Raw genomic sequence first — 15,185 nt, 5'->3', positions numbered from 1 at the left:
TCAATCATCTGGCTGTGCATATAGGACAATGATCAGCCAATGAGCAAATGCTAAGGGGACAATGAACTTCAAAGAGTTCAGATGAACATTAGAGATGAGCGAGCATACTCGCTAAGGACAATTGGTCGATCGAGCATTGCCCTTAGCGAGTATCTCCCAGCTCGGCAGGGAAAGGTTCGGCTGCCGGCGTGGGTGACAGGTGAGTTGCGGCAGTGAGCAGGGGGAAGTATGGGGGAGAGAGAGATCTCCCCTCCGTTCCTCCCCGCTGTCCCCCGCAGCTCCTCGTCCGCCGCCGGCAGCCGAATCTTTGCTCCCGAGTGGGCAGGTACTCGCTAAGGGCAATGCTCGATCGAGTAATTGCCCTTAGCGAGTATGCTCGCTCATCTCTAATGAACATGCTTCATTAATTGGCGCTCATTGCAATGGGCCAAGAATCAGCCGCGTAAAAGGACCTTTAGGGTGCGGGCAGACGAGCGCATAAACGGCGCATTTTTGCGACCAAACATATATACATGACCATCTGAGGCAATGGTTTCGAATGTATTCGTTCACATGGGCGATTTTACGGCGCGTAAAAACGGCAATTCGAAAAAAAACGGAACATATGCGACCGAAATACGCGCCAACGCATATTCGATCGCCGAAAAGACCGTTTGCAAAGTAGGAACAAACGAAAATACGCTTTCTAGCTCTGGTCGTGATCGGTGAAAAACGATCGCTCGGGCGATTATACGTTGCGCTCGTGCGAACGTAAATACGCCTACGCTCGTCTGCCCGCACCCTTAGTCTTGCTAAACTCATCTCCCAAGATTTCTGATCTGAGTGCGAAAGTTGAATCCAATCATCTAAATCAAGTCTTGAATGTAACAATATTTCCTAAAGGTGCAAATTTGAAAGAACCTTTTCTATGGCTGATTCGAGTTTACCAAAAAAATCCTCATCTTTCATGTATTTGCATTGCTTTGTGCTTGCTCATTTTGCAGGCATCTGTAATTTAAGAGCAGGCAGATGCTGTTGCTTGGCAACACTACATGGCCTACTTGGTACCCGTCCTACGAACCAATGGCTAGCAGGATTTTTTCCCTCCAGTACACATGCTACAAAAAAAAAGAGGCCATTGTATGATTTCAATAATTAATGATCTAGCAGGAGGTCTTAAGACTTCATTGCATGGCGAGAGCCCTTCTGAGGACACTAAACCAGAGGACCCCTTACTGTTTCGTAGCAATTAATCATTTGGAGGGAAGCGAAGACACGGATGACACGAGACCCTGACTATCATCCAACAGACACAGCAATGCGCCCCGTTGAGATGTATAAAGATAAGACGGTTCGGTGTAAAAGTCATCTAAAATAAAAGGCATGCAATGATTGCGTAACATAGTAAATAATTGACCAGCAGCCTTGTGCAGAAGCGAGAGTCTTCCTAATGATTGTAGCATTCTCCCAGCAGTGATACAATGTAACTCTGCCAGAATAGCTCAGTGTTAGAAGAGATCCCCAGCTATAACTAGAAGGGAAGCAAGCAAGTGCGAATGGGAGCAGCCCCCATCATCAGAGCTTACCTTTACGTGTCTTCCAATAAAGGAATCGTTAGCCGCCGGAGCCGCTGACTCCGGCACTCCGAGGTTATTAAGCTGCCAGGACTGCTTGATTATGTGATGATGTTAGCAGGCAGACAATGTCAGAGTGTTTCCCATCCAGACAACAGCTGCTGTATTCTCTCTCTCTCTCTCGCTTTTTTTTTGGAAGCTTTTGTCACGCCTGTCTACCGCTCTTTTTTTTTTTTCCACCACTTTCAATTAACTTTATTGGTAGCATTAAAAATTATGAACAGCAATCACGGTTAGACGCCGAATAAATAACTCTAAGGTACAAAAGAGGGGCTGTTTTATAGAAATTTGCAAAGTTTTTTTTTTTTTTTTTTTTTTGGAAATCAGTATTCATGTATCTGGATGAATGTTTTTATTTTTAACACAATGCATGGGAAAATCTCGCTACAAATCAGCATTGGAGTCGTATTGACACGGGCGATGATCTCGCGCAAATTTTGTGTATTGTGAGACGCACAAAACTTGCATGGAAATGTAACCCATTATTTGCAATGGGTGTATTTACATATGCGATTTTTCTCTCGCCGTGATGCTGCGCATAAGGGGTTCTTCAGACAGGTGTGTTTGCGAGAGCGCAAAATTCACACGTGTAAAACATAGAGCATAAAACCCATTGATTGCAACGGGTTCCCTCGCTTTATACAAATTTTGCACATGTATAAAAAAATACACCACGTGCTCTATTTTTGTGCACATGCGCACCGGATTCGCGCAAAATCGCATACTTCACTGCACGATTCCAGGGGCAATTAATAAGACCTGGGACTAATTAGGCTGCAGCTTTTGAAATCAAGGCTTTGCTGTGTCCCGCGCCGATGTGTACCGTCTTGGCAGCACAGAAAAGTACAGTAAAAAGCACCAGTATGCGTAGTAGCCCACAATAGCGCTCCCTTCACAGCGCAGTTACGTCACGCTGTTGTGAGCATATCTTCACCTATGATCCTCTAGCCCTTAGGGCTTCTTCATACGAGCGTATGCACAAAAAAGCTCACTGTAGCACAGCATATTTGCACCTGAACATGGTTGGAAGAGGTAGATTTGCACTAGCCAACGCATTTTACTGTACTTTTTGCGCGCACTGGGCCAGTTCACACGCACGCGACACACCCTTTCCCTGGATTAAAAGGCTATTCAGCCTAATAAGGTCCAGATGTGTTCTTTTCTCACGTTTTGCGCAGTGTTTCAGGCTTCCCCCTGCATATTTCACACCTCCCACAGACTTCTATGGGACCTTTGCTGCGCAAAACGCGGTAAGATAGAGGTCCTAGTTTTTTCCACGCACACAAACGCAGTCATGAGTATAAACCCATTGAAATCAATGGTTTTATTCTCTGTGTTTTGCGCGTGCAGATTTAGCGTGCGCAAATATGTGAAGAAGCCCTTTGAAAAATTGCAGCATGTTCTTTTTTTAAGGTGATATTACCAATTCTTTTCAATGGGAGCTCCAAATAAAATCGCGTGCGAGTGCAATGCGATTTTTTATTTTTTCCTAGTGAAATGACATGCACTTTTGAAGCATGTGTGGCAGTCGCGTGTGCAGTGATGCTATACGCTTTTTCTCCCGAAATGCATCACAATCGCAAGGAAAATCCTAAGTTTACAAGCTCAAAATCAGGCCCCTTTACACGACCGCAGGCGTTTTTACATTCACTCGTACGCACTAGGGTGACCCTTATTTTTAAACTTTTTGAAAGTTTTGCTCCCACCGCCCTATCTTGTTCCAATCAACAAAAAAGCGATCTGTGCGAAGTTTTATCTTGATCGGACAACTGTGAGGCGACCCTCATCGATCATGAAGTTCTGAAATTTTCAACAGAAATTCATTTTTTAAGATAACATTTTTCTTTTAGTTATTTTCTTTATAATCACTTGTAAGCACTAGTAATGGAAATGAATGTGAGTTTTCATTAATTTAATTAAAAGGCCCATTTAGGTGGGATGAGTGATGGGAAAACGATGCCTTACACTCATCCCCGCACATACTTGCTGTTGCGCGGGAGCTAGTATCGCTGGATCACAGAGGGGAGGCTGGAGGAGATTTCTATCCTCTCGCTCCCCCGCCCCTCTCCACTGATATAACATAGTGGCTGTTCAGTGCTGAACGGCTGCTATTTACACTTTGCGATCTGCTCATCGTTCGTGGTTTATGCAGCATAACATACTGGACGATGAGCTGAAGGAGGATCGCTCAGTGTAAATAGCAGCCGTTCAGTATTGAACGGCCACTGTGTTAAAGGGGTTGTCCCGAGGCAGCAAGTGGGTCTATACACTTCTGCATGGCCATAATAATGCACTTTGTAATGTACATTGTGCATTAATTATGAGCCATACAGAAGTTATAAAAAGTTTTATACTTACCTGCTCCGTTGCTGGCGTCCTCGTCTCCATGGTGCCGACTAATTTTCGCCCTCCGATGGCCAAATTAGCCGCGCTTGCGCAGTCCGGGTCTTCTCCTCTTCTCTATGGGGCTCCGTGTAGCTCCGTGTAGCTCCGCCCCGTCACGTGCCGATTCCAGCCAATCAGGAGGCTGGAATCGGCAATGGACCGCACAGAAGCCCTGCGGTCCATGAAGACAGAGGATCCCGGCGGCCATCTTCAGCAGGTGAGTATGAAGACGCCGGACCGCCGGGATTCAGGTAAGCGCTGTGCGGGTGGTTTTTTTAACCCCTGCATCGGGGTTGTCTCGCGCCGAACGGGGGGGGGGGGTTTAAAAAAAAAAAAAACCCGTTTCGGCGCGGGACAACCCCTTTAAGTCAGTGGAGAGGGGCGGGGGAGTGCGAGGAGAGAAATCTCCTCCAGCCACCCCGCTGTGTGCCAACGATACTAGCTCCCGAGCAGGAGTATGAGAGCTAGTACATGCAGGGACGAGTGTCGGGCATCGTTTGCCCGACACTCGTCCAGTCTGAATGGGCCTAAGGGCTTATTCAGACGACCCTATATTGGTATATTGAGAATTAGCTCCGCACCTGTCCCGCCTCCCCTCATTGCAAATAGTGCAGAGGGGGTGGAGAGTTGGTGGAGAGGGGGCGGGAGCTCAGAGCACTGCTCCCGGCTCTTCCAGTCTCCTCCCCCTGCAGAGAAGGATGCCGTATATCGGCCGGCGTGAAAACCCGGCCGATATACGGTCGTCTGAATGCGCCCTTAGGGGTATGGGCACCCCCATTTTCAGGATTTCTGAGGGAATCGAGCTGTCACATCTTCACCATTAAATATCTATACCAGATAGGCCGCCTGCAGATGACCAGGTCGGATCCTGCTGCGTGAAATCTCGCAGCGTGATGCGGACCCATGCCCCTGCCCAGCCCTGCGGCTTACCTGCTCCCGGCGTCTCCTCTTCTCTGTGCTGTGTGCCGGCTGCATGCGCAGAGAGGAGCCGACCCATCACCACTGATATTTCTGCGCGGGCCTCTGCGAGACCCACACAGAAATAGAACATGCCGCGATTTGTTTTCAGCGTCTGTTTTCACACGGACAAACCATGGCCGTCTGCCTAGGATTACGTTATCTAATGCAATCCTATGTCAGCGGGCACAGGTGGAAATTCTGCATGAAATGCCACCGCAGAATTTCTGCCTGTGTGCAGGGGGCCATAGGCACAGGTATTAGTCTTTGCCAAAAAAGAGAAATATGAATTACTGAAGCCAATGCTTGTCTTCCATTTACCTATTTTCAGCAAAAATCTTTTTTGTTTTAAACATGTTTTTGGCCAATTGCTGGGCTGCCTGGATGTGTCCACATCAATTTCTCTAAGAAGAAAAAAGAAAATGGTCGAGCTAGGGAAGAGTATAGCGCTCTTGAATGGAATTAATTCTTGCGTGATGCGTATACTATGTTCCAACTTCAAGGCATTTGAGGGTCGTCTAGCAGTTGTCCAATTAAGCTAAAGTTTTGCACAGCCCATTTTTTTGTTGATTGGAACAGGATTAGGGGGTGGGAGCAGCAAAAATTCAACTTTCGAAAAATTACCAATAGCTACCGGCCACCCCAATACGCACCGTATAATCGCATGAATAAAGATTTGACCCAATCGAGTCCCGATCTTTATTCGCGTATTTTAAGCCATTCACGCAGGGCGCTGCGGGGTGAATGTTAAAAAACATGCAGAAGCGATGGAAACCAACGATTGCTATACAATGCTCGGAATGAACATTAATGCCTAATTAGGGCGAGCGGTCTTCTTTTCCCAGCGTTGCACGCAGGGTATCTCCCTCCCCCTCCCACACCTTTTTTCCAGCTGCCATGGAAGTCTATGGGAGCTCGCTGCATATCACGGCAAAAGATAAGTCAAGACTAGAGATGAGCGAGTATACTCGCTAAGGCACATTACTCGAGCGAGTAGTCCCTTAGCAGAGTATCTCCCTGCTCGTCTCTAAAGATTCGGGGGCCGGTGACAAGTGAGTTGCGGCGGGGAGCGGGGGGAGAGAGAGAGGGAGAGAGAGATCTCCCCTCCATTCCTCCCCGCTCTCCCTCACCGATCGCGGCCCCCTGACGGCCCCCGAATCTTTAGAGACGAGCGGGGAGATACTCGGCTAAGGCACTACTCGCTCGAGTAATGTGCCTTAGCGAGCATACTCGCTCATCTCTAGTCAAGACCCACCTTTTCATGCGCCATATAAAAAAGACAACCAAAAATAATCACGTACGTCCTATTTTTTCTCACAAAATTATTTTACGCAGCAAAAAAAGTTTGTCTGAATGAACCCATTAAAAAATCCAATGCTTCGCATTGCCGCGTTTCATGTGTGTTTTTTTTTTTTTAACGAGCCAAAATGCCTGCGTAAATACGGTTGTCTGAATAAGCCCTCAGTGTATGTGAGGGTCCATTTACACGGGACGATTGTTAGGTGCTCAAGAGCCCTGTTGTCCCAGCAATTATCGCTCCTGTGCTTTCACACAGGAGCGAGGGTCACTTAGTGAATGCAGGCGAAATGGCCCGGAGATCACTCTGGCCACCCGCCTCCATTCATAGTAAACAGGCAGTTGTTCATAGATGAGCGACCGCCTGTTTACACAAATCAACATGCTCTGTGAGCAGAAAAAGGACAGTAAAATATGCCAATACACACAAAAAAAGCCTCATTCATTGCTCAAATACGTTGTGCTGAGACTCGCGCAAAAACGCATATTCCCTTGTGAAGCCACGCTTAAGGGTGCCTACCCACTAGTGTTTTTTTTTTCTTGCGCTCCAAGAGCAAGTGAAAACACATGCCTCGCAGCGCAAAGAAAACGTTGCAATATCGCTAAATGCTGTCAATGGGGCCAGTGGCAGCAGCACTAGCCCCATTGAAAACATAGGGAATACATTGTGGACTGTGACAGTTGTGGCAGGGGTTTCCTTCATCCCCATGGGGATTACGAGGATGAAGGACAGTGACAGCTGTGGCAGAGGTCCAGGATGCTATCCCATTGCTTACAATGGGGTCGGCGCTGCTGTGGCCCCATTGAAAGCAGTGGGATGTAGGCAGCCCCTGCAGGAATAATTTCGGGGAAGGGCTTAAAATATAAGCCCTCCCTATAAATCATCCCTAGCTGGTGAAAAAAAAAATTATATACACACCCCTCCACCACTCAGGCGTGTCCTCCATCATCAATGAATGGTTGAGAGCTGTCTGTGATTGGCTCAGGCTATCAGCACAGCCCATTCAGAAAACGGGGACCCCGCCTCCTGAAAGAGCTTCACAGCAGTGCCGGGGAGCCAGGCGGAGGAGAGGTGAGTATATAATTTTTTTATTTTTTTACCAGCTAGGAAAGATTTTCAGGGAAGAGCTTATATTTCAAGCCCTTCCACAAAAATCATCGCTGCGGGGGTTGCCTACAACCCACTGATTTCAATGGGGTTACAGCTGTGGCAGAGGATCCCTGCATCTCCGCCGGGATGAAGGAAACCCCTGCCACAATGTCACAGGGACCTTTTACAGCAACAGATAATGTTGGGAATCGAACGTGTGACCTCCTGTTTGGTAGCTCTCTCTGTTGAGCCATCCAGGCCTTTGGACAACTTCCCTTGCGTATCTAGTCTTGGTCTATGTTTCTGCTAGTTCAGTTCCTATATAGGCTCTCTATATAAACCTGGCCCTGGCCATTCATGCATTGTGTGATTACTGTGCTGCAAGCCGTGATCAAGCTCTATTTCTGCCTGCTCCTCTGCAATTTTACTGAGACCTTCTGATACTGACCCCTAGCTTCGCTTCTGACTATGCTACCTGCCTCATCCATCAGTATTTGCTTTCTGTTCTGCTTTAGTAATGGAAAGCCAGATCTGTCCGATGATGGAAACAAATGGTACTGGACGGATCCCATTGACTATAATGATGATGTCAGGTTTCTGTTATGTCCTCTGGCTTTTTTCTGGACAAAATAGTGCAGCATGCTGTTTTTTTTGTCTACGCTTTTCAGATAGGCCACTGCTGGAGGCTCTGAACATAGCCTTAATTTCTTATATCTAGTTCTTTAATTAGGCCTTTAAGTCAATGTTTCTGGGTATAATATTAAGCTTCTAGGTGTCTTAACACTGTGTTGGATGAAGGTACACTATAAAAAGTATGTACGACAGAGCGAGATCCCAGCGGGAACCATAATTACATCATTGCATAATAAGCATGATATAGGATCACCCACTTATAGCACCACAGTTCTTCTATGTAGCACCAGCAGGTTGGTGGGAGGTTGTGGGCATAGAAGTATGAATATAATTGTCACCCCTGCAGTAATTGCTGGCTACGAAGTAAAACGGGAACAAAGACAAATTAGAAGGGTCACATCAAAATTGACTTTTATCACCTATCCACAAGATAGGTGATAAAAGTCTGATCATGGAGGTCTTAGAGCTGAGACCCTCACTATTTATGACAACAAGGGTCCCATGTCTCCTTCTTCTTGTCACTATGAGCTTTTTGCACCCACCTGCAAAAACATGGAGATTGAATGGCGTGGCGGTTGCTCATGTGCGGCGCTGCTACATTTATTTTAACAAGGTTGACAGAAAAGTTGAGTATAAGCGCTGCACTATCTCCGGTAGATCCGCTGAAGATGAATGAAGCAGCACTCCGCATGCTCAGCCACTGCTCCATTCAATCTCCGTCTCACTGGAGCTGCTCCAGTTGCAGAGAGAGAAGAAGCCCCGCAGGGGCTATAGGGGACTAACCCATAGCCCTGCTATGTCACACCCTGCTATGGGAGAGAGAGGGCTTCTTACAGGGATTGCCCATAGTAATGAGAGAGGCTAGGACTAGAGGACTGATCCCTCTAGCCCCACCCACTCCTCCCACGTTCTCGGGGAAGCCCTGTAACCCGCATGCCCCTCTCTCCTCGCTATAGGGAAATCCCCTGGGGAGTGAGGTGGAGGGAGTTCCCTACTGCCCCTTGCTGCTGAGGAATTGCCCAGCAGTGGGGCTGGAGGGATTCCCCGCTGCTTACAGCAGGACCTTTAAAATGTGCTGCTCAGAAGCACATTTTAAATGTTTTGCTGTAAATTCCTATTAGTCCCTGTGGGAATAAAGTGAACCCTCGGGGCTTCTCATCATCCCTGCACGGACTAACAGGAGTTTACAGCAGGACATTTAAAATGTGGTTCTGGGCAGCACGTTTTAAATGTCCTGCTGTAAGCAGCGGGGAATTCTTTCCGTTGGCAGAAATCCTCCTAATGAGGATTGTAATCTCATTTTCCTCAGTTTCCATAGACTCCTGCTCCACACCGCGCACCAAAAATAGGTCAGGTCGTATCTTTCCTTGTACCCGAACCTTAGATGTGGGCATTGTAGCCACATATGTCCTATCTTTGATTGGTGTGAGTCTAAAATTCCTTCATGTGAATGCTTCTATAGGAAACCATTGAACCATGTGAACGAGGCCCTTACATAAACCGGTAGTATCCAGTAACATGGAGGTGGTAGGATGCTGTTCTGGATCTGTGATTTTTGGTGCAGTTATTGTCAGGCTATATTCAGATGCAGCTTTTGCTGTGGATTTCACACGGAATCCCCACCAATTCCACGTAGATTCTGCTTCAAAGCCGCAGCAAAATCCATCTCTAAAAGTGTTTCATGCCCCTCGCCACTATTTGCAATGGGAGGGGCAGGATGGGGGCAGAGCTAAGCGCTGTCACTTAGCTCCGGCCCCATCTCGCCCCCTCCTATTGCAGGGGGCGGGAGCTCAGTTCCTGCTCCTGGCTCTTCCATCCTCCTCCCCCTGCAGACAAGGACACCGTATATCGGCTCGGCGTGAAAACCCAGCCGATATACGGTAGTCTGAATAAGCCCTCAGCCTTATCTGACAATTAAGAGCTCCTTAATTGCATCGTAAATGAGTCTTTTTGCAGGCAAATCGATGTATTTTATGAAAAAAAGGATTTGGTACGGTGCTAGCCAGTAGAGCAGAGTGTGATTGTTCTCAGTGAGAGAAACCAAGTCATGGGTATGATACCTTTTAATGGCTAACGAAAATACATGATAATACAGCGAGCTTTCGGATCATCTTTCAATCCTTCCTCTGACTAAAATGGAACTGGTTTGGATGGGGCACATATATAATGCACAAATGGAGAGGGGAAACCTCCTCTTGATTGAAATACAAATGTTCACACACAGAAATTTGGGACTGTTTTGCACTCAAAACTTAAAACAGCAGACAAACTGAGCTGAGAGATAAATCCTGCAGTCGCTGCATTGGCTGCCCATCCACTGCAGAACTAAATTTAAACTCCTCTACCTCACTCACAAAGCTCTGCATGGCGCTGCGCCACCATACATCGCCTCCCTACTGTCAGTACACCACCCAGCCCGCTCACTCCGATCGGCTAACACACTCAGACTAAACACCTTGTAATACGAACCTCACATGCTCGCCTACAGGACTTCACCAGAGCAGCACCCATCCTCTGGAACACTCTACCCCAAGGCATCCAGACAATTCCCGATGCACGAAATTTCAGACATGCCTTAAAAACGCACCTCTTCAGGGAAGCATACCAAATCTCCTGACCTAGTCCCCCGCCCCTGCCTATGGCGCCTCACCCCATTTGCCTTCTAGTAATTGATCTTCACATGAAATATCCTATTGCTTGTGTTCCCCATGCCTTGCTCCTCCCACCCACCCCTTGCACCTCCTGTACCACCCTCACCCCATTTGTGTCAAACCGAATCTACCTCACATTGTAATTCTTGTATTGTTTTGCATTTATTCATGCCTGAAAGCGCTTCAGAATAAGTTGGCGCTATACAAATAAAGATTATTATTATTATTATTAATAAATCCTAAATCAGTCCACTGAGCTCAGGACAGTTTTATGATGTGTCCTATCTCTCCTTCAACCTGCACATGGAAGGAGATGCAGCACCACCTGGGCACACGTCCAATGTTGTGTGCCTGATCCTGTGCAGTAAATGTCCTGTTGGAGGGCTTTATATCGGGGAAACAGGATGAAAACTGGAAGCCAGGATGAGATCTCATTATAACTCAATTAGAGAGGGAAAGACTGAACTACCTGTGGCTGCACATTTTTGTGGTCAGGGACACAGCATAGAGCAGACGAGAGTTATTATACTGAAGGGCAAGTTCAAGTTGCAGCATCACAGAAGAATTTGGGAGTACAAATTTATGGCCATGTTTGATACCCTCAAGAATAGAATGAACCACAGCCCGGGATTCTTGCATACGTGGAAAATATGAACGGTCTGAGGGAGGTAAAGAGGGATGTCCTCTTTCCAGTCATTTTCTTTTCTTTCTTTAAAACTTCATAAAAATTCAGAACTTGACTTGTAATAATGTTGCCATCCACTAGGTGGTGCTGCATCTCCTTCCATGTGCAGGTTGAAGGAGAGATAGGAGACATCATAAAACTGTCCTGAGCTCAGTGGACTGATTTAGGATTTATCTCTTTGCTCAATTTGTCCCTTGTTTTAAGTTTTGAGTGCAAAACAGTCTCAAATTTCTGTGTGTGAACATTTGTATTTCAATCAAGAGGAGGTGTCCTCTCTGCATTTGTGTATTATACATGTGCCCTATCCAAACTAGTTCCATTTTAGTCTGAGGAAGGATCGAAAGATGATCCAAAAGCTCGCTATAACATCATGTATTTTCATTAGCCATTAACAGGTATCATATCTACAGGATTACTTGGTTTCTCTCACTGAGAACAATCCCACGAAGTATTTTACTGTACATTTGCGTACGGCAGATGAGCACGCTCCCATTTAAGCGACTATTTAGACTAAAGAGTTCCAGATGTGTTGTTGTTCTCTCGAAATTGCACAATGTATTATCCATCCCGTTCTGCATCGCATTCGCACACCCTCCATAGACTTCTATGGGGACCTTTGAAGTTTGAATGCGCACAAAAGTATAGCAAGCTTTGCAAAAAAAGTAAATAAGAATGAACCTATTGAAATCAGTGGGATCTACTGTCTGTGTGTTTTGCGCATGCAAATAAGCGTGCAGGCGCCCATGTGAAGGAGTCCTCATACAAACATTTGAATCTATTAAACAGCATATAGTGTATAATATACCTTGAAATAATAACGCCATGAAGAGCCAAAATAATACTGTTATATAGTGACCCAATAATATCGCCACTCAGTTACATAATGATGACACCTCACAGTGTGACTAAATGATAAATAATGCCGCCCTACAGCGGCACCATACAGTATGGCTGAAAAGTATGAGCATCTGTTACTAGACCATCCTAATAACTTTTTCAGCTACAACTTACCTCTGCTGATTTTGTGATGTGAGCTTCCATGAGAGTACTCTGGGGGTGCACCACGGCTTAGCTGGATATTCCGGAACTCTTGTAGGAACAATATATACTGGTGGTACACTATTGCAGGCATACTATATGTAGTATATTGCTGGTGCTCTTAGACAAGGGGCACTTTCTCTGGCAGGCCTTCTGTATGAGCATTTGCGTGTGTGGTGGGTTAGGTAGTAGAGATGAGCGAGCATACTCGTCCGAGCTTGATACTTGTTCGAGTATTAGGGTGTTCGAGATGCTCGTTACTCGTAACGAGTACCACGCGATGTTCGAGTTACTTTTATTTTCTTCCCTGAGAAATTTGCGCGCTTTTCTGGCCAATAGAAAGACAGGGAAGGCATTACAACTTCCCCCTGCGACGTTCAAGCCCTATACCACCCCCCTGCAGTGAGTGGCTGGCGAGATTAGGTGTCACCCGAGTATTAAAATCTGCCCCTCCCGCGGCTCGCCACAGATGCATTCTGACATAGTTCAGGGAAAGTGTTGTTGATGCCGGAGCTGCTATAGGGAGAGTTATGAGGGTTAAAATTCTAAGTGCAACACCAATCGGGCCCACCCCACTTGCCCCGCTGCCGGCGGTAAGAAGAGACACCACACACAGGAGTCTGGTCTAGCTCCTCACACGGGAGAAAAAACTGCGCCCTTTATTACAGATTACATGAGATCTTATACCCTCTGCCCTCTCACCACTAGGGGGTGATGGGCTCATAATCATATATGGGCAGTCCGGATTTCCGCCTTAGACAGTGAGGCGCCTCTGGCTTATACAGAAAATCACGTATTCAATTAACTCCAGTACAAAGAATTACCCACACAATTCTAAGAAGTCCGGCCTAACATCCATATATGGGAAGTCCGGATTTCTGGCCTAAGACAGTCAAAATTATGTACATTTGAACATCTTGATATCTTGTTTCTGCGCTTCTGGGAAATCGGCCAAGTACATGCGGCCTTGTGTCTGGTTCTTCTTCTCTGAATTTAAGATACATCTCTTGCAAAACCTTGGCATATCTGATGTAAGGCGAAGTATTAAAGTTTTTTCTCATTTGGAATTGAATAAAACTTGCATATAGGTATAAAAGCATAAAAAACACATATGGCAATATATATATATACCCTCACAGAGTGTTAGGAGTGATTTTAGGCTTCAAAAACCCCAACGGTCCTTCTTAGGCCATAGAAATCGCAGATCGCACCTATGTGCGATCTGCGATTTCTGTTCTCTTCTCTATATGCGCTCAATGGGGCCGGCGGCAGCAGCGCCGACCCCATTGAGAACATATAGAAGACAAATCATTCTTCTCTCCCACAGCTGTAACAGCTGTGATAGAGAAGAACGATGTTTGCCCATTGAATTCAATGGAGCCGGCAATACAGCCGCTCCATTGAAAGCAATGGGCTGCCGGCGTGCGCGGGATGAATTGTCGGGAAGGGCTTAAATATATAACCCCTTCCCTGCAATTCATCCAGAAATGTGTTACAATAAAAATATATACCGGCGTATAAGGCGACGGGGCGTATAAGACGACCCCCCAACTGTCACCTTATACGCCGGGAATACAGCGGAGCAAAGAATAAAAATCATTACTCACTTCACCGGGCGTTCTGCGGTGCTCCTGCAGGCTGTCGCTTCCTCCTGGTCCCCGGCAGAGCATTGCTTTCTCTACGAAGGGCTTTAAATCCCCGCCTCCAGAAACACACGTGCCTTCAGCCAATCACAGCCAATGACAATGATGTCATTGAATGGCTGTGATTGGCTGAAGGCACGTGTGTTTCCGGAGGCGGGGATTTCAACCACTGCGTCCAGAAAGCAATGCTCTGCCGGGGACCAGGAGGGAGAGACAGCCTGCAGGAGCACCGCAGAACGCCCGGTGAAGTGAGTAATGATTTTTAGTCTTTGCTCCGCTGTATTCCCGGCGTATAAGGTGACAGTTGGGGGGTCGTCTTATACGCCCCGTCGCCTTATATGCCGGTATATATTTTTATTGTAACACATTTCTGGATGAATTGCAGGGAAGGGCTTATATATTTAAGCCCTTCCCGACAATTCATCCCGCGATCGCCGGCAGCCCATTGCTTTCAGTGGAACCTGCTGTATTGCTGGCTCCATTGAATTCAATGGGCAAACATCGTTCTTCTCTGCCACAGCTGTTACAGCTATGGCAGAGGAGAACGATCTTTATGCTGACACTGCGGGGGGGGGGGGGGGCAACTCTTGCCGCTATTGTGGCTTAATAGTGGGACCTGGGAACTTGAGATGCAGCCCAACATGTAGCCCCTCGCCTGCCCTATCTGTTGCTGTGTCGTTCCCATCACTTTCTTGAATTGCCCCGATTTTCACAAACGAAAACCTTAGCGAGCATCGGCGAAATACAAAAATGCTCGGGTCGCCCATTGACTTCAATGGGGTTCGTTACTCGAAACGAACCCTCGAGCATCGTGAAAAGTTCGTCCCGAGTAACGAGCACCCGAGCATTTTGGTGCTCGCTCATCTCTATTAGGTAGGCCATCGGCCCAACCCCTTCCGCACCGTCACCCTGCCACACCATATCTATACTCAACACCACCTTTCAGTGCTAAGATTGACAATTAGTACTATTCCTCTTGTCAAAGAATTGTGCCCAGATGAAGTGGCCTTTGGGCCATTGAGGGGCTATAGGCAGATTGGCCAAAGGGGGGCTACAGGGCCTTTAGGACAGTTCATAATAGTATCTGAAGTCAAGGGATGCTAGGCATAGTGAGCCCCGATGCAGGGGTGAAGCAGCTTACCCACGGAGGCCCTCAGCAGGTGATAATCATCAGTAGACCATACTTTCTCCGTG

At 46.9% G+C, this 15,185-nt stretch overlaps 1 protein-coding gene across 1 annotated transcript in view; it reads right to left on the bottom strand.

Annotated features, from left to right (window-relative positions):
- The window catches only part of PKIA (cAMP-dependent protein kinase inhibitor alpha), a 58,239-nt gene extending 56,513 nt beyond the window's left edge, over positions 1–1,726 (bottom strand). Inside the window, exon 1 of the mRNA XM_066579046.1 lies at positions 1,566–1,726. The gene's annotated coding sequence lies outside the window, so the exon portion shown is untranslated. The remainder of the gene's footprint in view (positions 1–1,565) is intronic.
- Positions 1,727–15,185: the final 13,459 nt, after the last annotated feature.

The sequence above is a fragment of the Eleutherodactylus coqui genome, chromosome 9 (genome assembly GCF_035609145.1).
Source record: "Eleutherodactylus coqui strain aEleCoq1 chromosome 9, aEleCoq1.hap1, whole genome shotgun sequence".
Classification (NCBI taxonomy): Eukaryota; Metazoa; Chordata; class Amphibia; order Anura; family Eleutherodactylidae; genus Eleutherodactylus; species Eleutherodactylus coqui.
Note: the sequence above shows the minus strand (reverse complement) of the source record. Positions and strands in the feature narration are given on the sequence as shown.